Raw genomic sequence first — 27,924 nt, 5'->3', positions numbered from 1 at the left:
TGAATATAAACTCTATCAGAATTTTGTTGAGGAACATGGATCGCGATCGCTGTTCCAAGGTAAAATGCTACCAGACTTGGTGGGTTTGCTTTTGACTCATAACCTAAGCCATTTGACATACAATTTTGGACTTATGATCATTTTGTCACAGTGTTAGAACCTAAAATGACCATGCACAAACTGCAATTTCTAGATTCTTGATTCTTGGTGATTTAGTGTCCCACTTTGTGCCCAATTTGCATGTCATGCTCCTCTTTGCTACCTCTAACCATAGGCTGAGCTTTTTGTTGAATCTGTAATTAGGGTACATGGATTGCAATCCATGTTGGACCACGGTTTGTAAATCCATGTAGCACAATGTTTTTTTGAGTGTATGGGGAGTGCTCTACCCAATTTCCTCTAAGTTTAGGGTTTGGGAACATGGAACACGATCCATGTTCCTTAGCCCCTTTGCAACTGTGTTTAGCTGGGCTGGTTCTGCCACATATCAAGAGGAGTCTTTTGGTGGATAGATTTGTGGTTTTGACATGTGTAGCTGTCCCAAATTGGTTCAGAGAATTTGTAGATTTTTCATCTTTGATTTGATTTTTTCTATTGATTTGATGTTTTTGGTACAGAGTAGCACATGCAAAATTGTTCTTGCAATGTTAAAGATCATACCTAACAAATTTGGTGAAATAAGAGATACTGTGGTGGTTGTAGCAGGCAAAAATGTGGTAGAGACGTCTAGGTTTCTGAGCTGTGTGTGTGTGTGTGTGTGTGTGTGTGTGTGTGTGTGTGTGTGTGTGTGTGTGTGTGTGTGTGTGTGTGTGTGTGTGTGTGTGTGTGTGTGTGTGTGTGTGTGTGTGTGTGTGTGTGTGTGTGTGTGTGTGAGAGAGAGAGAGAGAGAGAGAGAGAGAGAGAGAGAGAGAGAGAGAGAGAGAGAGAGAGAGAGAGAGAAAATGAGTTTGAAATGCCCCATTCTGAGTATATGTTCCAGACCTACCCAGAAGGCCTTGTGCATAGTTACCTTGATTGCTCATATTTTTCTGTCAAACCACTTGCGGTTCAAACGGTTCATCATTTGGACATTTGATTTCCAAATGGCTTTTAATCTGCAGTTTTGATCCCTCACAGGTTGGCTCAAAATTCAACAGGTGCGAAAAATTTCCACATTTTCCATGTCTAAAGGCCTTGCTTTGTAGATTAGGCATTTGCTTGCAAAACTCAATTTCGATTGTCCTGGCTCAACTTATTAAAATTTTAGTTTTGTTTCTTGAAATTAAAACGTTTTTACAAATAATTATTAACATATGGAAAAGAAATATACCAAAATTATTATACTCACTCATCTATACATCATCCTAGTGTTGTATCTTACTTCTCATGAATTTTGCAGTATCGCTCAGTAATATGCCTAAAAGAGCTCACAAAAAGGCAATCAATTATCAAGAAATCATTATATACAAAGTTATGATCATCTTGCTGTGTTTGTGTTACTCACCCCTTCCCATTGTGAGTCGTTCCAGATGAAGATATGGCATGGTGCATGGGTGAAAATTATGTGTCTATGCGAAGCCGTGTAATGTGGCCCTATCATGGAATTGAAGAGATGTATGGGGTAATGGGATGCTGTGCAATATATGGGTCTTGAGCTGTCTATTCAGGGCCTTTTGTTGGTGAGGTTGCTTTGAAGCTACTAGGCCCAAATAAAAGAATTTGGATAAGACGTGCTTGTTCTTTGATGGTAGAGACTTATAACCTTGACTTGATATCTGGGCTAGCGGGTGTGACTTGTTTTGGAATCCATTTGATTTGTTTTGATTGGTAGCTTGGAAACTGTGTTTGATGATGTTTTTGATGTTGTTTTGGTCTCCATTGCCATGTTGTTGGTGCAAGTAGCTTTTTGATTTGTCAGAGTGGCTTTGATATCCAAGGAGAAGTGTCTGATTGGGCAGTGGAAGCCTTGTTTTTTTGGAATGAGTAGGCTTTGTGTTTGAAGAAGTAGATCCAATTAGTTGTGTTTGAAAATGGGTAAAATTGCTTTTGGGAATCCATAATTTTTTAGGCTTGGACTGCATCATTGTTTTCTTGATCCAAACATTTCTGTCTGTCATGGTTGAACGCGTAGGTTTAGGTTTAGGTTCTCACAAAAGAGGTTGAATTTCCCAAATGTGATCCGTTTGTGCCAATGGAGTAGTGCAAGAGGTGTCATCGAGGTGGAGTTGTAATGTGTCATCCTGCCAATTTGGTATTGCCTTGTATGTGCGCATACATGGTATTCTAAAAATCATTGCTTCATTAAGATCTGCATCTTTCATTACATTAAATTGGTGAGGGAAGATCTGACCATCCACATTGATTGACAAATTGGCTTGACCCATGCTCATCGTGTCCCTTGATTGGCTGCCTTGAGCTCAACTTGGTTTGTTGGTTTTCAAAAATTTTGAGTATTTGATGACATTGGCTCGTGCTCCTGTGTCTACTAGTGCTTATTCGATGGAACCATTAGGAAGTTGAAGGATAATTCGTACATCCATTCCAACAAGCCATGTAGGTTCCATCTGAAGTGATGATATTGGAGGAGGATTGAGGCCTTTGCATTGCTTCCACTTTTCCTTATGGTTGGATTTTTACTTCCACTTTAATATTCTAAGTCTCGCTTTCTCTTTAGCATGTGCTTGAATAGCATGGGCTCGATTCTTCCACTCTACTGCCACATGAATTGTTTGTAGCTCTTCTTGTGTCAATGGAAGACGATACTTTTGTAACCTGCACCCACTTATCCAATTAGGCATCTCCTCACCTGCCAATGTTGCAAGTTTGATGGTGCCACTTTGCGATATGTCATGGACTACAAAAGGCCCCATCCCTCGCTTTTTTGGTTTTTTGGAATGTTGCTTTAGGGTATACACCAATAAGTAATCCCCTTTCTGGAACTCCTTGCTAATTATGTGCTAGTCGTGGAAAGCCTTCATTTGTTGTTTCTGGGCATATATCCCTGTGATCACCTTTAATCTACTTTCATCTAGTTTTTCCAAGATGTCTAGCATTTTGGAGAGTTTGTGTCCTGTCCAATCTATCTGTGTTGCAACTCAAAGTGTGGGAATCAAGAATTCTATGGGTAGAATAACATTAATTCCAAACACAAGGTTAACTGGAGAGCTTCCAATGGAAGTTTTAAATGATACCCTATAGCCCATAATACTGAGTGTAGCTTTAGGTCCCAATCAATTCTTGAGTCACTCACTATTAGCAATGTGCATAAGATTTTTATTGGTACTCTCCGCTTTCCCGTTATCTTGCGGGTGGTAGGGGGCTGATTTACAATGAACCACCATGAATTCGTCATCAATTAAGCTTTCAATGATGGTGTTCACAAAGTGGGTTTCATGATTGCTCACAATCTCAATGGGTAGGCTGTATCTGATAAAAAAGTTTTTGAATAGGAACTGTGCCACAATTCATGCATTATTTTTCTGTGTTGCTTTCACTTCCACCCACTTGGTCGATTAATTTGTTGTTTGCTACTATAATATATTGAGAGTGTGTGCGATATGCAGGAGGTATGATGGGCCTACAAAATATGCCCACTTGGCAAAGGCTCAAAATCCTATCATTGGGCATAATGGCATTTCATCTCTTTGCAGAAGTGCTTTAGTGCATTGGCATTCATCACACCGTTTTACATATGTCTATGCATCTGTGAACAAGGTTGGCCATCATATTCTGGCAAGAAGTATCAGCTTTGCAGTTTTGTTATTAGAAGAAAAATTTCCACCTGGTTGGCCTCAGTGTGCTTGTTCCAGGATGGATAAATATTCGCTCTTAGTAGCACACAATTTCAATTGATTGTCTTTCCCCCTCAGGTACAGTTGGTTTGAAATCATCACATAGTGATTTGGTTCCTCCTCTATAGTTTTCGTTCGTGCCTTACTCAATCCCTTTGGGAAGGTCTTGTCGTTTAAGTACTTGCTAATGTAAGTACTCCATTTGGGCGCTCCAATTATTCTAAAGAGTGTGGCGTGTCCCACTGGTGGTTTTATTTTACAGGATTCACATGACTGTATGTAATCATGGACACTTTTTTCCATGTTTAGCTAGTTCACATGAGGTATGGGTGTTTGTTTTTGGAATTGCAGAAAATTTTACACAAATGAGTGAACATCACTCCTCATGGTTGGCCAAAATACTCCAAGTCTCATTATCCGTTGCATAATTTGGTCTTCCGTCGCAAAGTGAAGTCCTACTGTGGTCATGTGTGCTTGATTTAGGTATTGGGTTTTCTCCTCAGGATTAATACACAAAAGCAATATTACATCTTGATTTCTTTTGTATAGCCTTCCAGCTAGTAATTGATACATAGCCGATTACCAAATTAATCCTGGTGTAATAGTAAGTGATACTTGAGAATCCACTTGAGCTATAGTCATCAATGAAACCATGTTTTCTGACCAACGGGGTATCATATCCACGAAGAGCAGATATGCATTTGGTAGATCATCATCTACCCCTTTTGGTGGTTCTCTTGAAATAATCCTTGATAAATGATATGCTCTTTGGTGTGTGGTGCCTTTTTTTACAACTAGAGTGAAATCAGATTCCAAAAGAATGATGAACCATCTCACTATTCTCCCTCTGTTGATTGGCTTGCTGACTAAGTACAATAAAGCTTGGTGGTCCACAAAGAACACAAATTTGTTGGCTAATGGTAATGTCTATACTTTTTTACAGCATAGATCATCCCTAATCCTTCTCTTTTGGTGGTTGTATAGTTTTTCTCTGCCACATTCAGTTGTCTACTAGCATAACAAATGGGAAAATCAAATTTTTTGTCTCCTCGTTGAGCTAATATACACCCAATGGCAAAACTGGAAGCATCAACATATATATGGAATATCTTATTCCAATCTGGTGCTTTCAATATTGGGGCTGAAGTGAGAGCTTGTTTAAGCTTCATGAAGGATTCTTCACCTCATTAGTCCATGCAAAGAGTATAATCAGGTCATACATGGGTTTTGCGATTATAGCATACATATAAATGAATTGTCTATAATATCCACAATGTCCCATGAAATCTTGAACCCTTTTGACTGTTGTCGATCTAAGAAATTTGGTAATAACATGAATTTTATCCATATCCATTGCTGTGCTATTTTTAGACACTATATGTCCAAGAATTTTTCCTTGTTTGCCCATAAATGTGCACTTTTTAGGATTTAAGAAAATCCTACAAAGTCTACATTTTTTAAATACCTTTTTGAGATGTTCAAAATGATCAGACCGGATTGATGAATGTACACATAAATCATCTATATATACTTCCAAAAAATCTCTAAGAATATTCTTTGAATGCATGGCTCATCAATCTTTGAAAGGTGGAAGGAGCATTAATTAGCCCAAAAGGTATAACGCTATAGGCAAAAATACCCCATTTAGTTGCAAAGACAGTTTTGTGTTGATCTTTTGGATCAACCAAAAGTTGATTGTACCCGGAAAAGCCGTCTAAAAAGTTGTAGGCTTCTTTTCTGCAACTCGTTCTAAAACATGCTCGGTGATTGGAAGAGGGTAGTTATCTCTAATGGTGTGTGTTCTGACTTTTTTGAGATTGACACATATTTTCTTGGGTACCACCACAATTGGAGATGCCCAATCAGTGTGTTCAATTTCATAAATGAATTTGGCTTCCTTGAGCTTTTCTATCTCTTCTTTGATCTTTTTGGCAAATGTTTCATTATAAGTATATGGACATTGTCTACTTGGTTTTGCATCATCTCTCATAAGATCATACGATGACCCTTGAATTCTAAGTTATGAACATGGACCGTGCTGATGTAGTTTTAGGATGGGAGTGGCTGCATGGTTTAGGAAACACATTGCACACTAGTTATGAACACAACTCCTTATCCTTTATGGCCAATGGTAAACATGTGCTTTTGCTTGGTGAGAAAAATATACCATCTGCACCTCTTATATGTACAGCCAAGCTTTCTATTTTGCAAAAAGCAGATTTAATAGATGAAGTCTTTTTGTGTTACTGCTTGTCTCCAAGTCTTGTGAATTCTTGAATCAGCAAGACCAAGAAACATTCTACTGATCTAAAATTTTCATTTCCAATATTCAAAGGGGAAAAGAAGGATGACCCCGATGTTCACATATAAGCCTTTGAGAAATATGTTGAACTGAAGGACATCGATGAGAATGAATGGGGGGAATATTTTCCTCAAACATTGAAGGACGCAGCTAGGAAATGGTATTACCATTTACTAGCTTGTCGACTTAGATTGTATCACAAGCTCATTAAAGTCTTCAAGCTAGAATACTCAGATAATAGGGGAGGTATTCTCACTAGTGTCTTTTGTTGTTTAAGTGAGAAAGCTTCTCTATGCCTAAAACAATCCTAAGGTCTCAAACACTCATATAGTTTTATCAGTTAGGCGTAGTGGTCAATTTAATGAGTTAACCTAAAGTCACGGTCTCCTAATCTCAAGGCTCATCCATAAGATTAAACTATAGTTCAATCAACTTAAGCAAAGACAAATTTATACATCTATAATGGCAGTTAACAAACATAACTATTGCACTCAAACAGACCATGAAAAACCACAATTAGCAATTATACAATCCACCAACATGAATCATGGAAAGTAGTACACCTGGAGGTATGGAGTTGCTCATTTCATTGAAGCAGATTTTCTCAGTCATGTGGATGGAAATCCATATAAGTCCTACATAACAATATCAAACAACAAGGCACTATACCTCTAGGAGGCATGTCAATGTGAAAAAATAAAAATCCTAGAAAACAAACTCAAAACACAATCCAGAACCCTAACCTACCTATCTGTCATCCCTTTTAGAATCAAGGAAAGAGGATATTATATAAACCGGGTGGCATCCCTAAGGTTAGGCCTCTATCCTCATCATCTAGATAAATGAAATCATTTTTCGTGAGGCCATAGTTTTCCTCTGTCTCTATTATTTATTCTTCATCATCCTCTTGCACAAGCATGTTAATCAGGAATCTCGCTACATGTGGATACTCATCTTGTGCAAAAGAATAAGCATGTGCCACTACTAAGATACATTTGCCACTAGGTAGGGATTACTAGTTATCCATAGACATATCAGTAATTCTAACTCCTCAAAATTTCTCTCACGTGCAAGTCTCTCTATCAAATCCCATTCGCAAGAAAGTACAGGGTAGTAGATGTGAAACACTTGAGAAAAATAAAAAGGATACCTTTCATTAAAAATAGATGCGCATGCCTCTGGTGAACTAGCCATCTCTCAGAATATAGATAGATTTGGCTAGGTCTTTAAAACATAAGAGTTGTTTTTGTGTGCTGCTTGATGTGACATGGTGAATTTGGAGTTATGTGTATGATCTGATAGGGTGCTCTCTCATTGCTGGTCGCTCTTGCTCTTTTACTATTTGTTTTATTTTTTTGTTTGTTTGCTAGAACTAGTATAAGGCAATGTATATACGGTCCCTCAATTGCAGAGTTCAGATGTCAGGGAATAAAATTTAAGAGGATGGGGATCCAAAATATTGACGTGAGTGAGGACTCTCCCCTTCCTTGGGTAGGTCGTACTGTTTGAAATCTGCTCGTCACCCTTTGAAACTAATTGTTCCAGTTGGTAATAGGTGAGGATTTTTGCCATTAGTTTTCTATTACCTTAGGTGCCTCATCGAGTTGCAAGGGTGGTAAGGTACTCTCCCAGGATCCAGCTTGAAGTGGTTCATCAGGTGATTCTTGAATACTGGGAGGTGTGGATTCCTTTATAGCTTCATGGAGGTCCACTATTGTAGGTGGAGGTTGTGGAGAAGCTTTTACCTCTATGGATGCATTACATGAGGAGATAGAAGCTTCATGGGACTCCCCCCTTCTTGAGCTAGGTGGAATAATTTGGTTTTGCCTTGGAACCAAACTAGCTCTGGACTAGGTGTGTAGCATTCTGTGATCTTTCCCTTTCCACGGTTTGCCATTGGCTTTGGAGTTACACGGATTGACTCAAATGGTTTTGTAGGTGATAGGGAAAGACACATTTTACGTTTAGGTACCCAAATTTGGTCATTTCCATCATAGTATCCTTGGACATCTAATAGTTGTTTTGGAATCCATCGTGATTTGGTCGTGACTCTCTTAGAGCACGCTATTGGTCTTCCACGAGAAGTTTTTCTTGAAATGGATGGAAGGGTTGAGGTATCTACAAGTATGGCCTTGGGACCCATTGATATGTACTTTTAGGTTGTGCAGGTTGAGTACTACAAGGGTTGAAGTGCTAGGTTCATGGGCAGCCGACGAGGACGAGTTAACCATTTTTGAATCTTGGCTATCCTGCAACTTTGATAGAGTCTGCAACATAGGTGACTTTGCTTCAAGGATAGGGGTAAGAGTTAGTGGTAGTTTCGTGACACTACCAGTATCCCAATCAATTGTGCATTTGGTTGCCAACATCCATGTGCATCCAAGGTTTGTTGCCCTCCATAGTTCCAACATGCATGACCAAAAAGTTTTGAGCTACAAACCTATTGTCATAAATGACAGAAGTGTTGCCAGATACCAAAAATCACAGTTTTTTTCTTGTTGACACCTTTGACTTGGATGATACTTTTAGATAGAGGTGGCTTCCCTAAGTGACACCAAACTCCATATGACAACATATTATATTTAGCACCCGTGTCCAATAAGGTAATATATAGCACTTTTCCATAGGTGCTATTTAGCTCAATAGGGTATCGTAGAGGTGCGTCAGAGTCCAACCAATCATCCTCTGTTTCAACATGGAATGCATCTGTAACTCCAAGGTGAACCTCTTGTTGGCATCATATGCATTGTTGTCTCTCTTTAGCCTCAGCTTGAGCTTGTATCTTCTTCAATTCTATTTGTGCCTTGGCTGCCTTTTTTAATGGATGGCACGTACCTCTTCCTGGCTTAGAGGATCATAGTACCTTTTGAATTTACTCCCATTGAGGAATCCAATGGTTTCAACTCCATCTAGATTCTCCACACAAATGGTTCCTTGTGGGGTGATTTCACATACTCTATATGGTCCTTTTCCTGCATATAGAGTATGGTCTCGGGAAAAGGACCATACTCTATATGGTCCTTTTCTCGCATATTTCAACTTTTTCTTTTGTTATGCACTCCATACATAAGAAATTTATCCCCAACATTGATAGACGATCAAACCATTTCTTCATTCTATCTTTCTCCACAAGTGCATTTTACATAGCTAATTGCCTCTCTTCATCTAGCCTTTCAAGAATATATAATTTCTCATTAAGGGGTTAGCATCCCAACCTTATTGAGAAGCTACTCGAAGACTAGGCATGACAAACTCCCATGGCATAACCGCTTCTTGTCCATACACCATCTTAAATGGTGTGCAATTAATGGAAACTTTGTATGCAGTACAATAAGCCCACAAAGCTGAAGTCAGCTTTAAATCTACAAAAAGGCTTAATGATCAACATAGAAAACAAACTTGTTGGCCAGAAGGTAGGATCAAATTTTCTTCACTGCATAAATCATACCTAAACCTTCTCACTCTGTAGTGGTGTAGTTTCTTTTGGCATCATTCAATTGACGACTTGCAAAGCTAATGGGGTAGTCCAATTTATGTTCTCCTGGTTGAGCTAGAACACACCCAATAGAAAAGTTTGATGCATCAATATGCGCATGGAAAATTACATTCCAATTGGGCACCTAGTAGAATAGGAGCGCTAGTCAAGGTCTTTTTCAATGACTCATAAGCATGGTCACACTCCGCGGTCCAGTGGAACTCAATAAGAAGCTTGTATAAAGGACAAGCTATCTCGACAAAGTTTAAAATAAACCGTCGGTAATAACCAACATGGCCCATGAACCTTTGAACTCCTCTATAGTTTGTAGGTGGTGACAATTCAGCAATGGCTGTAATTTTGCTCTCATCTGTGGAAATCCCATTTTTGGACACTACATGCCCTAAAATGACTCCATGTTTAACCCAAAATTTTCATTTGAAAGATTTGCACTTCTCAAACACTTTTCATAAGCATGATAGATTTTCTTTCCAAGAGAAATAAACACTAAGGTCATCTAAGAAAACTTCGCAAAACTCCCTTAAATATTCTCCAAAAGCAGTGTTTATTAATCTTTGAAAGGTAGCAGGGGCATTGGTTAAGCCAAAAGCCATAATACAAAATGCGAACACTCCAAATTTGGTTGTAAAGACTGTTTTAGCTTGGTACTCTAGCGCAATTGTGATTTGATTGTAGCCAGAGTACCCATCTAAAAAGCTATAAGATTCCTTCCCTGCAACTCTTTCAAGCACATGTTGTAAATATGGCAAGGGGTAATGGTCCCTCCTAGTGGCGGCATCGACCTTCTTGAGATCCACGCACACTCTGAGTTTCTCATTCTTTTTTGGCACAATCAATATTGGAGACACCCATTCTGAGTTCTCAATAGGGTATATGAATCCACATTTTTTAATCTCTTCTTGAATGATCTTTGCATGTTTAGGATTCATTGGGTAGGGTCGTCGCTGGACTAGTTTAGCCATGCTATTCATGGGGATTGTGTGCTGCACCACAGAAGGTGGAACATCTTGCATATCATGATATGTCCAAGAAAATATATCCCTAAATTCCTTGAGAAGTTCTCTAAGTACACACTCTTCAATCTCTGTTAGATCTTGGGCAATGAAAACACGTTTGGACTCTTCTCTTGGGTCTGATAACTCTATTTCCTTAACTATCGTTGGACCATCATTGACTCCATTGCTTCCATCGATAGGTTTTCTTTGAGCCTTTGTATACACAATCTTATATTCCTCTATGGTGTAGGATTTGAAATGTTCAAGTACAGGGTGTAAGTATGCGGGGTCCTGTTGTTCTTTGGAATGTGATTTCACTTTCGATTCCTTTTGTTGTTGAGCTAACTCTTGATTTTGTTGTCTCCTTACAGTGGTACGGCTCAACTTTGGCTTCTCTATAGCCTCTAGTTGTGTGATGTCAATGGGTTGTGGACTACACCACATAACATTTTGAAGGTATTCACCCCAGCTACCTACCAACTTCCGATGAGCATCGCATGTCCCTATATAATTAAGCCATTCTGCGGTAGATTTCTTTTCATTTATTCTAGCACACACATTTTCTCAATATGGTCGTCTCTTATATCTCTTACTCTTCTTGTCTAATTTTTTATTACGGTTGATCTCTAGTGAAGATTCACTAGATGAATTGCTACTTGTTTCTTCTGCTCCCTTGGATAGATTGTCATCTCGGGTACCACTGGGCCCTGAATGGTTTGTCCACATTTTCGCTAAGATTTAACTCGGATTCTTTGTCCTCAGAGTCAATTTCAATTGATGATTTTGACCCCAAACCGTGTGGGCTATAGTTTTGTGAGACGTACTGGTTCCAATGCCAGTCAGACCTTCATCTAGTAGATCATCAGAAGCTATATGAATTGCTTCGAGCATATTTAAGGGTACAAGTGGTGGCCTTTCATCCCCCTCAGGTGTTATCTAGGTTGTCCCCCTGTTTCCCCAAGTGTCTATGGTTGCTGCTAGGTGAACCCAATCCACATTGTCCGACTCAGTCATCCCAGGTAGTACATCCATATAAGGAGAATCTTCCCCAACATCAGTGTCTGCTTTACATGTGTAAAAATACTGTACTGAAGCCGAATAAATTGTGGTGTTAGATCTATGATCAATTATAAACCTATTTCCTAGAGGATGTGCTCGACCACTTACAAGATCCACTCGAATGTCAGAATCTTGGAGCTGCAAGTAGACATGGTTTTAAGACCAGTCATGCATCATTTTTACTTCCCTCATGAAAGGACGTTCAAAGATCATCTCGATGTCATAGTGTGCTTGGAGAAATCAATAACAATGAAGGTAATTCTTATTTTATGTCCAAAGACCTTGATCTTGAGATCTTCTAGAATCCCAATAGGTTTAACAATAGACCCATTGGACATCTTTACTACTATGGTTGTGGTCACAAGGTGAGGTCTTCCCATAGTTTCCCAGCAATTTTTAATCACAATGCTAACCCAATGCCACCATCAAGGATTCCCTTCACAGTTAATCCCTTGGTAGTGATTGGTATGGTTGCATTGGATTCATCTCCCTGAAAGTATTGTCGCAACTTGTTAACAGGTATTTCTACAACAAGGTTCTCATCTAGGTTGGTTTGTGGATCTAAGTGTTCCTCCTCTATTGGCATCTCCCTAGCTCCATCCATCTGTGCAAATTGTGGTAGCCCGATCTTTAGTTCTCCATTGAGGAAAGATCAAAGAGCTAAGATTAGCTCAGGGTCTCCATATAGTTTGGACATGATGGTGGTTCTAACTTCTGAAGCAATGAAATCCATCAGTTTGGCAATTTTTAACGGCACCTTTTGGGCTTCACTCCCTTGACATGGGGAAGATGGGATATCCATTTCTTGGATAGGGTCAGGTAGTCCCTCTGTAAACATTCTTTGCAACAAGAAGTGAGTCCGCCCACTTTTCCATGACTTTAAGTCACTTTCTTCTTGGATGACACTAGGTATGGCTAAGGGCCTATGGACTTGATGAGGTTGTTGTTGTGTAGGGAACATTGTGTCTATGATTTGGATCTGCCTAGGTGCTGGCTCTAGATCCCTTTGGGTATCTTCTACCAAATTCCTTAATTGCTTGACTCGCTCAATCTCCTCTGTAGGGTTTGGGTAAGTTCCTATCTTTATCTTGGATCCTGGCCATTGTGGCTCATGAAGATATTCCTTGTTGGTTTCTTTCTTAGTGGTCGTTTTGGTCTCCATAGTTTCACCTAAATCAAAATTCTCTTCAGTGTCGTTCATATATACGGGGTCGTCACCAATTCATATATTGGTCTTTGAACTGGGGTCTACTTCACTGCTTTTTGCGATATCTTCCTTAATGTTTTCTTCTTTTTTTTAGATTGGGCAATTCCATGTCTCTTTCTTCAAGAATATAATTTTGTTTTGGAGCATCGATTGTGTGATTACGTTTACTGGTACCACAGGTGTACTTTGTGATGGCTCCTCAGTAATGTCAATCAAGTTTAATGGCGTGATCTTTAGTGCATTTGGATTATTCGGACATTGGGCAATCAAATGATCTATGCCACATCAATTCACCTGAGTATTGGCATTGTCGACGTGCTCGCTTGATTGGTTTGTATTAGTGTGGTGTTCTTTGTATCCTAATAGGACACTCGGTCACACGGTGTGGACCTCCACACTCATAGAATTAAAGAGGTGGTCTCTTAGTAGTGTAATTGATATTTTGGCCTCTTGCATCAAGAGCAGCTACTTGATAGACAGTTTTGACGTGTCCCCAATAGTCCTCCATGTAGTATTGTGGACTTTCTTCAAGCACATCAATCCCATAGGAAATATTAGGGTCTATATCTTCCTCACAGCCTTCCAAACAAGCAATAGATGACTCACAACCCACTTGATTCACATAAGTGATTCTCAAATGTGGTGGTTGCGGTCCTAGCACTAGAGGTGGTAAGGGTGTTGTTTGAACAACATTTTGGGCCCTAGGGACCATGTGTTGTGACGTTTGTTCAAGAGGTGGGGCTGGCATCAATGCAGGCACTCAAGGTGTGTCTGTCCATGCTAAGGTTTGTCTATTGGCCATCGCGCGCTTAAATATTATGCAATCCTTAGCTTGATGGCCATACCTCCCACAGGCATTGCAATTCCCATTGAGTTTTACTCTAAAAGTAGGAAATTCACTGGTACTATGTGGTCCATAGCATATTGAGCACCAATTCTGCTCCCTTCTTGGATACACATGATTGTTTTGTAGAGAACGATTGTCTCTAAGACTCTCTTGAATGGCCTTGGTGAGATCTCCTAAATTCATCTCATATATTTTTGACTCCTTAGCAATAGGCTTTAGGGTCATTGTCTGATGTCTCGATGCTTGCAAGCTAGTAGACTTAGGCTACTTAGGCTCAACAGACACTCTTTCTCCTTGAATCATTAAATTATCCTCCAATTGGATCGCATTGGTGGTGACCGCTTCCCAAGTGGTGATACCTCTAATGACTAGGCCATTGTAGATATCCTCATGTCGTAATCCCCTAATGAATCTATCAAGAAATTGATTCTTATTGAAGCGCTCATTTGGATTACAACAAGAATTCAAATGCTTTAAGCGACTAATAAAGTCTCTCACCAACTCTCCTTCCTCTCATTGGGATTTCTAGAGTTGAGAGGCTACACTCCAAAGCACTCCCTCTTGTATGTATTCTTTCAAGAACAGTTTCCTAAGAGTAGGGTAAATCGTTTTTTCTTCCACCCTTAGGGTTCTATACCAATCCCTTGCCTTCCCACTTAAGGTTAGGCTTCAAGCATTTCTCTTATGTAGATCATTGTGTTCTCCTAGAGAATCGCATATTTGTTCAAACACTTCGATATGATTTCTCACATCCTCGTCTACACTAAATTTTTGTGTGAGCTTGGCTATTTGTACTGCCTTACTTCTAGGTTCTTTATCCGGCATGTTACGCATATTCTCAGCAATAGATTGATCGATAGCTTGAGCAAACGTGGCCAAGTCACCTAAGTGAGCAGGCACCGTGGGTGAAGGTGCTCTAGAGACTACATGAGGAGTAGGTATTGGCATTGGGCTTGGCGCATAGGAAGCCCTTGGGTTCCACGTTTGGTACAGTGTTGTGCCATGTGGCGGCCCAAAGTTCATATGTGTGGCCCTAGGCATAGCACATGTCGGATGTGACATGCTAATGCCATCAAGGGAAAGATGAGCTAGACTTGGAAAAGTAAAGCTATCACTTGTGGGCTCAGATTGCACTGAGACCCCTGGCAAAACAACATATGGAGGATCCATCGGACTTACCGAGGGAGTCTCCATTTGCAATAAGGTTGGTTGATTAGCATTCCTTGTATCCAAGAATCTCATGAGACATGTTGAAGGCATGTGGATCCCCTTGTTCTGTCTCTCTAGCTCAAAAACCCTATGGATGATAGAGTATCCATTTGTAGTTCGTACTCCCAGTTCTCATTTAAGAACGCTCCATCTAGGATTGAGGCGATAGGGGTGTATTTTGAACTAGATGCCTCAACAAGCCACACCTTCTTTCTATACCTTTCCTAAATTTTATAATGCACCACAAAGCAGCATAGAGTGCTACTCGAGCTTAATGCAGGGCATTTCCCCGGCAACGGTGCCAAAAATGTGCGAGTCTGTTGCATGTGTCAATAGAAGGGACTTCCCGTACACTGTGTGCGAGCCACAAATGGATGCAAGCACACAACCAGACTAATCTAGCAAGCTCAAGAGAGAAAGGGTGTGTCGAACCACCCTACGATCGCCTTCGTGGAGGATTCCTCGCCGTGAAGAAGAAGGAGCTACCACCATGGCGCACTCAACCACCTCCTCGTATCCATGCCATCATTGCAATTCTCTCTCTCTCTCTCTCTCTCTCTCTCTCTCTCTCTCTCTCTCTCTCTCTCTCTCTCTCTCTCTCTCGCATACACACACACACAAGGAGATGAAGAATAAGAAGATGGAGATGGAGCAAGAGCACTCAATTGAACAAATGAGAGAATAAGGTATTTTAGGTTTAGATTGACCTTTATATTGGCTTGCCCATTCACATTTGGGCACCCACACTTAACCAATCTTATCCAAACACTATAGGTTCCAGCTTTAGAGTGCACCTCTCATCGGTGATCACTCTTAACCATTCCTACCTTACCAACAAGCCCGGCCAATAACATAATATACTACTAGCGGGTCCGACAAGCCCGTCCCATGACCACATAAAAGGTTGTCGCTTGGTGTGGTGATCTCTTGGTGGTAACAGAGGAGGACTGGTAATGGTTAGCTTGGTTGTCGATACTAGACGCATGCGACCATCTCAAGTGACCAAGTGTACCCAAAAAGTATCATGGATTGAGGGATCCGTATGCACATTTTTTAATATTTAAACAAGTGTTGAGGGCTGAACAGGCAATGGATTTCCATACTCAGTATGAAGGATTTGGATTGACCCTAGAGGGAACAGTCTTGACCTGGTTCCAACCATTTAATAGCCGAGATTTTCCAGCATAGAACAACTTCTATGAGAATTTGCAGAGAAATTCTCAAAGAGAGAGATTAATCATAAGTGCTTTTCATAGAAGGATTGCAAAATGAGACTCTTAAAAAATATCTGCACTTGAAGGCATGTGTTATCTTTCAGCAAGTCACTAAAGAGGCATTGTATCTAGTAGACAATTGTAAAGCATATGGGGAGGTGACTGAGGATACAAATCAAGGGACAAGTAACACCTCTTCAACCACTAGTGAATCCACGATGAAACTAGGTGGGTAGAACCAACTGTGCCAGACGTTGATCAAATAATGAAGGAAGTGATCAAAAGGATGAACAAGGAAACAGGCCGAGCCCAAGCAGACGACAACAACCCACACGAAAATGTGACACGTGGAGGAGACCATCTGACTCAGTGGTGAAACATGTAGCCAGGGCCAGGAGCAAACGTACATCGTGTATTGAAGTAGTGTGCTATCAAACGAAAATGAACAAACCATGAGACCCACAAATGTTTCTACAAAAAAACTATGTTAAGGAAAGACCATATGGCCCACCTGGATGGCAACAGTTGCCACCACCTCCAAGATACCAATTAGGACAATATAACGTAGTCCAAGGGCCAAAAAAACCTCAACCTACGTTGGGACATCAGCCTCCTTCACCCTAAGAAAACAGAGCCATGGTGAAAATTTCACAACCCATAGAGGCACATGTGGATTATGTAAGGATCGGGAAGGGAAAGGGAGCTCAAGGAGGTTCAAAGTTGAAAGGCTCCATTGTTACACAGTGAGCTTCACACACTTAATAAAAGATGCACTACCACTAAAGGGACAAATTGATGTACACACAAAAGTAGGATATCATATTGCATAGCCTATATTATATGTACAGCACAAGGCGGGCCTTGATATTACACGGCTGGCAAAAATGCCTATACATGGCTTATTCTTATGTTTACAGCAAATATACTAAGGTGTCAACATCAACTCAAATGAGGTGTAGAGGGTGCCTATCTCAACAATCCTCCCCTTAGGCATGGACTATACTGAATGAAGCTGAATCGAGACCTAAGGCCACACAGGCTAATGGTCACATAGACCGAGGTAGTCACACAGACTAAATGGTCTCATTACATGGTGTCACACAGACTAAGAAGTCCTCCCCTTAAACACAAAAGGTGGAAGACTATCCATTTTACAATACATCAGCATATTCGCAAAAGTAGTTGGGGGCGGCACACACCTGGAGACAATTCTCTTCCTGTTCAGCTGTATCTCCGTCCTTTTCTTATGCAAGATTGACTCTATTTTTGTTGCTTCCTTGGCACTTTGATGGTGGATGACCTTTGATGCCGCAATTGCTACAATATTTGTTCTTGTAGCAGTCTTTGGAGAAGTGTCCAGGTTTTCCACATTCATAACACTTCTTGTTATTTAATCTAGGTGATGATGATGATGCCCTAGATGATGATGATGATGATGATGTGAAATAAGCTCCTCCCACTTATTCAGATTTCTTCTTATTCTTCTTTTCTTCTTCATGGATTGCCCCTGTAACATATTGCAGAGAAGGAATGGGTTCCTTTTGCTCTAAGACTGTTACTATGTTGTCAAAACTTTCAAGTAGAGCACTTAGCAGCACAGCGACTTGATCTTCTTCCGGGACTTGGCACTGAATGTAAGTGAGCTGCGTGATTATGCTCATTAGTCTGTTAACGAGGCTTGAAACATCCTCCCCTTGGATCATAGTAAGTTTGTAAAGTTTTTTCTTTAAGCTAATCTTACTTTGCTTTTGTTTAGCACCGAAGTTATGTTCCAAAATATCCCATGCTTGGATTGCAGTGGTACAACTATCTGTAAAATGCACATAATTATCATGCAGTGATGTGATAATTATGCCGAGTGCCTGTTCATCTTTAGCTTGTGTCTGTGCGATTTGGGCTCTAGTGAGAGTGCCTTCAGTAGAAGTGGATGGTTCACTTATTTTCGGTTTTACAACAGACCATAGTTGCTTTTTCATAAGATATCCTCGCAGCTTGGTCTGCCAAGTGTGGAAACCATCTCCATTGAATTTTTCAATCCCATTCTCTCCCATGATGCAAAGTGGTTCCAAACGCAGAGGGTCTCGGTCTTACCAATAGAGATACTATCTCTGTGGAAGTGTCTTGCCCTTTACAGGAGGTAATATGAATGTCGGATTATGCTTAACTTGCAAAGTCACTCTTTGCAAGTAGGATTTGCAAAGTTCCTCTTCACAAACAAAGAAGGTTTAGCCCTGAAGTCGAGGGAGAGCTTTGATTATCTGCTTTGCACTAGTTGCTTGTAGGGAATTTACAAAAGCTTTAAAAAAAAACTTTGTACAAAAAAGTTGTTGCTTGTTGCTATGTGTTGCAGAGATTTTTGTCGATGTTGTCGAGCCACCAGGAGATGAGGATCCTATGGTGCTACGCTTGCAAATGATTTATAACTGTGCAATACACAGTGCATGTGGGACATGCTGCTTAAAGGGATAAGTGAGCCAAGGCGTGGGTACAAGGGCTTATATATCATAAAAGGTTACAAAATAAAAATAAAAGGTTACAAAATAAAAATAAAAATGAAAGCTTCCGAAATCTGTCGATAGCCAAGAACGAGCAGAACCCGTCGAAATGCTTGGGAGTGCAAGCTTAAGCCATTTCGAAAATCGAGGAGCTAATTAGGAGCGCTTTTCTGTTGTGATTGCATCCTTGTGGGCTGATCGGGATTTTGTTGAACATGCTGATGATGAGCTCGTGTGTTTGTGTGTGTGTGTTATGAAGATAGCGCTGCAACAGAGCTTTGAATTGCATTGAGTGAGGCTAGCGCTGCACTTTGTGTGTGTAAAGCAATCATGTCTTGCTCAATTCGGTCTGCCCCAATGAAGTAGCGCTATCCAATTTGCTCCAATCTCCAAGCTTCAATTCGATTTGTGTGCTCTCTCAGCTCGGTCTTGCTGCCCACTATCTACTGCAATTGAGTGTGTGTGTGTGAAGAAATCAAGCTCACAAGATCAGTGATTTCCTCTTGTAGCACTGTCAAGCTCCCTCATGTAGCACAATTTCTATTGAATACACCTTATAGCGCTTTTACTCGCTACCTGATTTCACTGGTGCCCGGCTTCAGACTTTGATGCAATGCGTGAAGAGTGTCGTGGCTCTAATTTGCTCAGTCTCGTCTCCTTGCCTTGGCTTAGATTGCTCCTTCTCTTGATCGGAAGTTGCAAGACAAAATGCCTCTCTGATATTCACATCCGTGGATTCCGATCGGCGTAATTCCAAGTGAATAGGCTAATTTTCTCACAATTTAGGAGGGTGATTAAGGATGTTAATTGGATTCTAATCGACCTTGTAATTAGTAGAAAGCGGGCAAGTGGGGTGTCTATGTAATGAGAAGAAGATGGCTAAGCTAATTATGGTGCTCACTGGCTCTGATACCAGTTGTAAGGATCGGGAGGGGAAAGGGAGCTCAAGGAGGTTCAAAGTTGAAAGGCTCCATTGTTACACAGTGAGCTGCACACACTTAATAAAAGATGCACTACCACTAAAGGGACAAATTGATGTACACACAAAAGTAGGATATCATATTGCATAGCCTATATTATATGTACAGCACAAGGCTTTATATAGGGCCTTGATATTACACGAGCTGGCACAAATGCCTATACATGGCTTATTCTTATGTTTACAGCAAATATACTAAGGTGTCAACATAAACTCAAATGAGGTATAGAGGGATGTCCCATGCCTATCTCAACAGATTAGAGTATGATGCAGGTAGTTTCATACTGAGAAGATTCAGACAACTCTTATGAGAGAGGTTTAGATAGTAGTGCCTATGTTTTTGAAGGAAAAATTCCATCGATAATTTTTGAATGGATGTCAAAATCATCGTACATATCACAACAAACAAAAAACCATTACCTGGTCAATGAAAATATGTTCATGTTCATGGAAAATCAAAACTACAAACCTAGGGGATACCCTCCTAGAATCGGACAACCGATGGGGGCTCCACAAGCTTCCCACCACCAGTAGGACCATTCTATGAATGTGGTGGTGATCATTGAGTAAGAAGTTGTCCACACAAAGGAGAGCGTATCAAAATCTTTGGGTACTATGAGGGATGTACAAATGACCATCGAATTCCACAATGTCCAAAAAACCCTGATAACAAAGGAAAGGCCACCATAAACAAAATCGGAGTTGTATCAAGCTCAAGTGGATCACAAATGGAATCAGAAATTCAATGAATGTTGTATTGAGAGTAGAAGCCAGGAAGCAGCAAGGAACATACCTATGGGAGACAAAAAAATTCCACCCATCCAAATCAAGATAGAGAATTGGTCGGTTAGGACCCCAAAAAATCCTGGAAAGCAAAAAGGAACAAGATGAAAGCCAAAACGACAAAAGAAAAATCAGCCTTAGAAACCAAATTGCAACAACAAACCAAATAAAAGTTGAGAGTGGAAAGGGACCATAAAGAAAAAATTATTGTAGTAAAACCATCAAGAATACCTTTTGGAGGTTTGATCTTGGTGGAAAAAGTCTTTGAGCCATTAGATGCAATTTTGAAGGCTTATGAAGCTAAGCTAAAGCCCAACCAAACCCAAGAGCATAGATGGTTAATGTATCCTCATCCAAGGTATGAGAAAGAAAGGTTGCAGATATGCGAGGAGCTCATCCAAGCGGCCCAAGCTCTTATGGGACCACCTGTCCCAATTGCTCCAAGGACTGAGGAGATGGAGAATTGAGGCATAAAAAACAAAGACCAAAAGGGACCAGTAATTGAAACACCATTAGATACAAGGGTGGTAGCCAATATCAAAGATGGGTTGAGCTCACACGCAGTTATGCCAATTCCCAAAGTAGAAGAACCATGACCACAAGATCTATGGGAGGATATCAAAAACAAAAAAGATGGAAGTACGACCCTTGAGATAGTCCGTATCGCTAAAATCCATCTAGACCATGAGTTCTACCCAAGCGATATCCGATCACTATATGGTGATGCAGGTACAAAAATGTCATAAGACAGCAAACCTCAGTCTTTAAAAACTTTACCTTTGTTCATCGACAACCATGAAACAAGATCAAAAATTAGGAAAGTACCATCTCAATGGCAATATGATCCTAAGATGATGGACTCTAAAACTCTTCATGAGTTGATGTCGTCTCTAATACATTGTATGCTAACTGTATCTGCGATATTGCAAATAAGACCCCATCTTTGAGAATAATTGGGAAAAAATTTGGAGAAAATAGGGCTAATAATTTTGTAACCAAAACAACCAAACACCAAAATAGACTAAACCAGAGCTTGTACCAGTGAATAAGGTGGGAGACTACTGTGAAGGAGAAGAAGGGAACACTACCTTGCATGTGGAATACAAAGGAGTAAAAATGGTTGCTATATTATACAGTGGGGCCGAAATTGCCATAGTAACCAAGAGAATGTGGAAAAAATGGGAAAAGTTTTCTCTAAGGAAAGCCCAAATGAAACCGCAAGTAGTGGATGGATACCTGGAGAGACCGATTGGCATTTTGGATCAAATCATAGTATCCTCTTGTGGAATTTCATATGAACACACCTTTGCTATAATGAATTTTGATGAGATCAGCAATTTTGATATTATACTGGGTAGAACATTCATGTGTCAGCTCAAAATGGTACAAGACTGGGGCTATGACTATATCTACTTGACACAAGGATGTAACTATAAAGATCAGTGTCAAAGATCATAGTTATAGAGATGTTAAGCAAACCCCTGGGACAAGTTAAACTCCAGAACTGAGCAAGAAGGGAGACCTGCTTGGCTACAAAGCAAAGTGCATATTTGGATGTGTGCAGCTTTGGAATGCGAAAGTTTGAAAAAAGAAGATTGCCTTCACACGATCGACCAATACAAGACGAGGCGTATGTACCATAGCCTTTTCCGAAAGAGATGTTTGAACTATTAAGATGGCAACAAATACTAGCTACCCTTGATGTGTGTGTGAATGAGGTAACACTAACCAAATTCTATGATGAGAAAAATATGATATAATTACATTCCAAATGACAAGCATCATCTTAAATGAAAAATTAGGATCAAAAGGACCTGACATGGAGGGGGTTACAAATTGCAGATGCATAGTGGATGAGATCTCCATAAGAGACCTTAGTGAAACTGATGAGGAAGCATTCCAAAACTCCACGGATAGATCTTTAGAGGACAACACAAATGATGAGTGTTCTAGAAGCTCCGATAAGGACATCGAACTGAGGGATCGACAAGGGTTTTTTTATTATTTTCCCAACCAAAAACCACAATGGCAATGGAGATACCTGAAAAGACGCATGAACAAACGAAATCAAAGAAAAGAAAAACCTATACCTATTTTAAAACACAAAATGTAGTATTTGAGGTTGGTTGAAGCAACTGATTGCCTTAAAGATGAGATATAAAGAGGTTCATGAAACCCATCTCAACAAAAAAAGGGAATCCAAAAAAGCAAAGAAAACCAAAGTCACAAACTGAAAATATCTCTAAAAAGTCAACAAAATTATCAAAAACATAACACAAACACAGATACAATGAATAAAAACAAACTTTGAAAGAAGTTTGGACAATGGAGTTGGAGACTAATGATGAATCCGCCAATTATATGTTTAACGCACCTTCCCACTATAAAAGGTACACTATCCAAGACAGAAAAATTGTAGTTCAGAAGCCAAAACAAGACCCAAAGGAACCTAGAACCTTATACGATGGGCCAAAAAAAGCCAAGTGTATAGACCTAGCAAAACCATGCAAGGAACCTAAGCCGACATCCATTGCCAGGGACCTCACGGGAGAGGAAGAGCAACTATTGATGGCAACACTCCAAAAATATAAAGACGTGTTTGCATGGTCATACAAAGATCTAAAGGGAATAGATCCAAAAAAATTTCAACACATGATATACCCCTTAAGGGTGATGCCAAACCGCATAGACAAAGTCCTTATACGTACAATGAGACTTTTGCCAAAAAGATTAAGGAAGAGATAGACAAACTCAAGAATGTTGAGTTTATCTGTGAGATTGAACACAGCAATTGGGTGTCCCCAACTGTGGTAGTGCCCAAAAACAATGGAAATTTTTGGGTCTGTGTGAACCTCAAACAGATAAATGTTGCTACCATCAGAAACAACTATCCCCTACCAATAACAGATCATGTGATCGAGAGAGTTTCAGGGAAACAAACTTATAGTTTCTAAAATGGGTTCTCAAGCTACAACAAATTGACCATACAACTAGAAGATCGACATAAGATAGATTTTACAATAGAATGCGACATATTTTCATACAGGTTGATGCCTTTTGGATTGACCAATGCACCTACCACCTTTCTGAGACTAATGAGTCATGCACTCAAGGAGTATCTCAGACAATTTTTGGAGGTATACATGGATGATCTATGCATGCACTCTCAATTGAGGAGTGAGCACATAACACACTTGCAAAAAATATTTGAGAAGTGCAGATCTTATCATATTTGCTTAAATCCTGAAAAATGTGTCTTCATGGCTTATAAGACAAGGTAAAATTTTGGGACACATTGTGTCCAAAAATGGGATTTCCATTGATAAGATAAGATACAGGTGATCACTACACTTCTGAGACCAACCAAAGTAAAGGAAGTATAGGAATTTATGGGTCATTATGGGTAGTATAGGTGCTTCATATACATGTATGTTGTAATAGCTAAGCCTCCGTATGCTCTCATTGCCAAGTTTGAGTGGATGGAAGAATGTAAGAAGGCTTTTCACAAATTGAAGCATGCGTTAATTTTTTCTCCAATTTGCAAGCCCGTGATTGTAACTCTATTAGGAAGTTAAAAAATGGAGAGAAAAATTATACTACTATGGAGAGAGAGGGCCTAGGAATGATATAATGTCAAAAAATTTAGACACTACCTTCTTGCGAACAAGTTTGTTTTCTTCATAGATCATCAAGAACTATTCTATCTGGTAAACAAACCTTACAACACTAGAAGGATTGTTCGCTGGTTTATAATATTGCTTGAGTTCGACTTCACCGTGATTGTCAAGAAAGGAACAACACACAAGAGAGTTGATCATCTTTTGAGATCGTTGCATGGAGAAGCACCCGAAGTATTGATGAGGATCTTCCAGATTCTTGTCCGTTCAACATTGAAATGATTGGCAAGGTGGAGTAAAGAGGTCATTCCTCTACTCACCATAGGATCATTACATGTAGAAAGAAAATCGTATCAGACCAAAAATCTCTAGGTTTTAACTAGACGGCTACACAAGAAAGGTAATGACGAGATCTTGAGACTATGTGTACAGCCTGAAAAAAATGAATACTACTTGAGACTTGCTCATATAAAACACATGCGGTTTCATAATGGCAAAACACAAACATACCAAAGAATAATGAGAAATCTCACTCGTTCCTAAGTGGAGTAACTATATAGTTACTTACTTACCAAGCAAAACATTTTTGGAGGATATGAGTAAACGCCACCAAAGAGCTATTGAAATTGAAGCAAGAGACTATGCTCTTATTGGAAACCAATTCTATCGGAGAGGAAAGGATCAACATTTGCGTCTCTGTGCAAATGAAGATGAATATATTGCCACTCTAGAACAAGCACATGCTAGATTAGCTGGAGGTCACTTTTTTAGTGAAACCACCACTAGAGATATTTTAATGTCCGTCGTAGCCAATACTTTTTGCAGATGCCAAAGAATATGTTCAAAGATGTGATGCATGCCAACGAGCAAAAATGCCAACAAGGGTAGATAGCATGCCTTTAAGACCAATGATGGGGGGACTAGAGCTTTTGCAAAATGGGGCATAGATTTTATCAGACCAATACAACCACCTGCTTATAGAACTCAAGCTCAAAATATCATTGTAGCTACTACGAACTATTTTACCAAGTGGGCAGAGACTAAGGCAACCAAGAAGAATGATGCTAGAACCACCCGCATTCGTGTATGAGAATGTATTTACAAGATATGGACTTCCAATAGAAATTATTAGTGATAGGGGAACTCATTTCGTCAATGCGGTAATTGAGTATCTTGTGAATGAATTTATGGTCATCCGTAACAAATCCGCTCCATATCATCCACAAGCGAATGGACAAGATGAAAACAGGAATTAAATTATTAGCTCGGTATTGACTAAAGCATTAGTTCAGAACAAAATGATTGGAAAATGAATCTACATTCTGCTCTATGCTTATAGAGTTTCCTTTAAGAAAGCTTTAAATGCTACACCCTTTAACCTTGTTTATGGTCTTGATGCTATACTCCCGATAGAATTTGTATTACCAACACTAAGTGTAGCTAAAGATCTTGAGTGGACCGGACATGAATTTTGAGAGAGGCTTGAAGATTTAGAAAAGCTTGATGAACAAAGGCTAACAGTTGTAGCTCACATCTATACACAAAAATGGAAGCAAAAATATCTAGTCACAAAAGTTTTAGTTTATTCCCTTAAGCAGCACATTCCCAACTTCAAGAAAAAGGGAAATGGACTGTTTGTCATTGAAGATGTATCTCCAAGTGGAGCAGTTAAGTTGTCCACTATAGATGGTGAAGAAATGACTAACTGGATTAGTGGATGCTATTTAAAGAAGTACCATTTGCCATGCACTAACCAATAATTTGCTAACAAAATTGCGCACAACAATGTAGAGATTAAACGACAACAGGTTATTGATGAAGCTCAACTTTGAGTACTCAAAAGGAAAGATGCTTTCAAGAATCAACACACACCTATTCCCATCAACACTTTGGAACCAGCTGAAAAAGTATGGAAATTACAGAATGATGCAGTATCAATGGATGATGAATGATGAATGGTTTTTCTTATTTTCATTAATTTTTCTTGATATTAGAGCTTAGAAATAGAGAAATCCACCAAAAAATAATAAAATAGTGTTTTTAATGGAAATTCTTAATTGTTGATCTTTCAATTTTCTTTTTTAGCACATATTATTATTTTCTTTGGATTTTTTAATAAACAGGTCCAAAATTAATAATACATAGCAAATGAGCTCAGATGGAGAAACTGAAAATACGCTGATAATTAGAATGACAAGACGGTCAGGTACAAAAATTTTCAATCAAAACAAAAAACGGAAGCGGGAGGCCTAAATTAGGTTGCCAGAGCCTATTTTTGCAAATTCTTGTAAAATGAGCTAACGGAGTCCGATTGAGGAAATTTTTGACTCTAACAAAAAATTCACGGCCTAATAGGACTAAGGGGGAAATCTGGGGAAAAGTAGTTTGGGAAGTCCGAGTATAGATATCTTAGGTAGCCCAAAATCACCTCATTTCCACTAGTCACTCTTGGAGAAGAGAGCTCTCTACCTTCTTTGCACGCGATTTTCAGAGTCCACAATCACCCATTTTTAGCACCGTTTTACACGAAACATGATGGGTAAGTTCTAAAATCATCAAAGAACATTTCTATGCAGTCGGGTAGCAGGTCTAAGCCCATGAATAAATCTTAGAATCCCAGATGTGTACAGATTCCTAGAATACAAAAACAACCATAGCGGCATGTTAGCTCAATCGAATTGGACACAAGACATGAACGGTAGCATGTCCCTAGATAGTAGAACTCTTCCATATCATTAGATGACGATTTGTCAGGGGTCGAGGGGGTCCCCAAGTAAATAATCTAGGTTTTTGTCACATGCCAGAATTGAATTCTGACTCCATGGGCAGCTTATAGAAAAGCTCTATACACAATGTACCTAGATGGTTTCAAGAAAACAGTCAATGAAATCACTCTAACAGCAGGAAACAACTCAAAGACTACAAAGCGTCAATTTTGACATATGAAGTTAAACTGACTCTGAATGAGCGCAAACTAGATGCACAACATCAGGACTATGTAGCGGACAAGTCCACGGCTTCAAAAGTGACCAAACAACTTTACACACCAAGTGATAACAAAAACCATTGATTTCAAAGTCGACAAGGGCACGCAGTGATGCCGACATTCTTATGAAACTCATTTTAGGACTTCTTTTAGATGTAATCAAAATGTGTAGGTCATTAAATTTTCTTTTCAAGCAAAACATTCAACTGCTGTAAGTAATCACGATTATTTACTTTTGTGCAAAATTGGATTGAAAATTATTATCATGGTTCACCTATCACTTGTACACATCTATCTCATGTCACATTTCAAATATGATCCCAAAATGTCTAGTAAATCTCAGATTTTGTCAAAAAATGCACTAAAAGCTCTTTAGTCCAAATTTTGAGTTATTTGCCACATTTTTTGATCCAAAACATCCCATATCTCACACAAAGGGTCTATAGCATGTCTAGAACCAAATTGCAAGAAAAAATGTTCAATTTGATGAAAATGTTAATAATCGCGTTTATTTACATTTTTGCTAGAATGAACCCAAATTTCATCTTTGACCTTATGGGACCAAAGTACATAATGTGATAAGCCCACCAATCAAGTTTAATCAAATCTGGATCTCAAAAACCCAAAATCCCTTCATATGTACTATTTCATAGTCTGAAGACTAAAATCTAGCACCATTTCTACCCTGCACACTCAGATGAGCAATTCACTCAGAGTATCTAAATCACTTGTTCTTCAAGCCTATGAAGTAAAAAATGCAAAACTATGGAAAAATTTTCCTGTTGTAAATAATTACGATTATTTACTTTGCTTGCAATTTTTTGCCTGGATTGAACGGTTTTGATCTTTAGATGTTTTTATGCATCTATGCATGATCCAAAATTGGTTTGAAGCAAAACGGACCTCATTTGCCAGCAATTCATACACAAGGCATGTTAGAGAAAAATCTGTGGAATTTTCTATTT

This window comes from Adiantum capillus-veneris, chromosome 3 (genome assembly GCF_014529385.1).
Source record: "Adiantum capillus-veneris isolate H3 chromosome 3, ASM1452938v2, whole genome shotgun sequence".
In the NCBI taxonomy this organism is placed as follows: Eukaryota; Viridiplantae; Streptophyta; class Polypodiopsida; order Polypodiales; family Pteridaceae; genus Adiantum; species Adiantum capillus-veneris.
The sequence above is the reverse complement of the archived record's forward strand: the minus strand, read 5'-3'. Positions refer to the sequence as shown.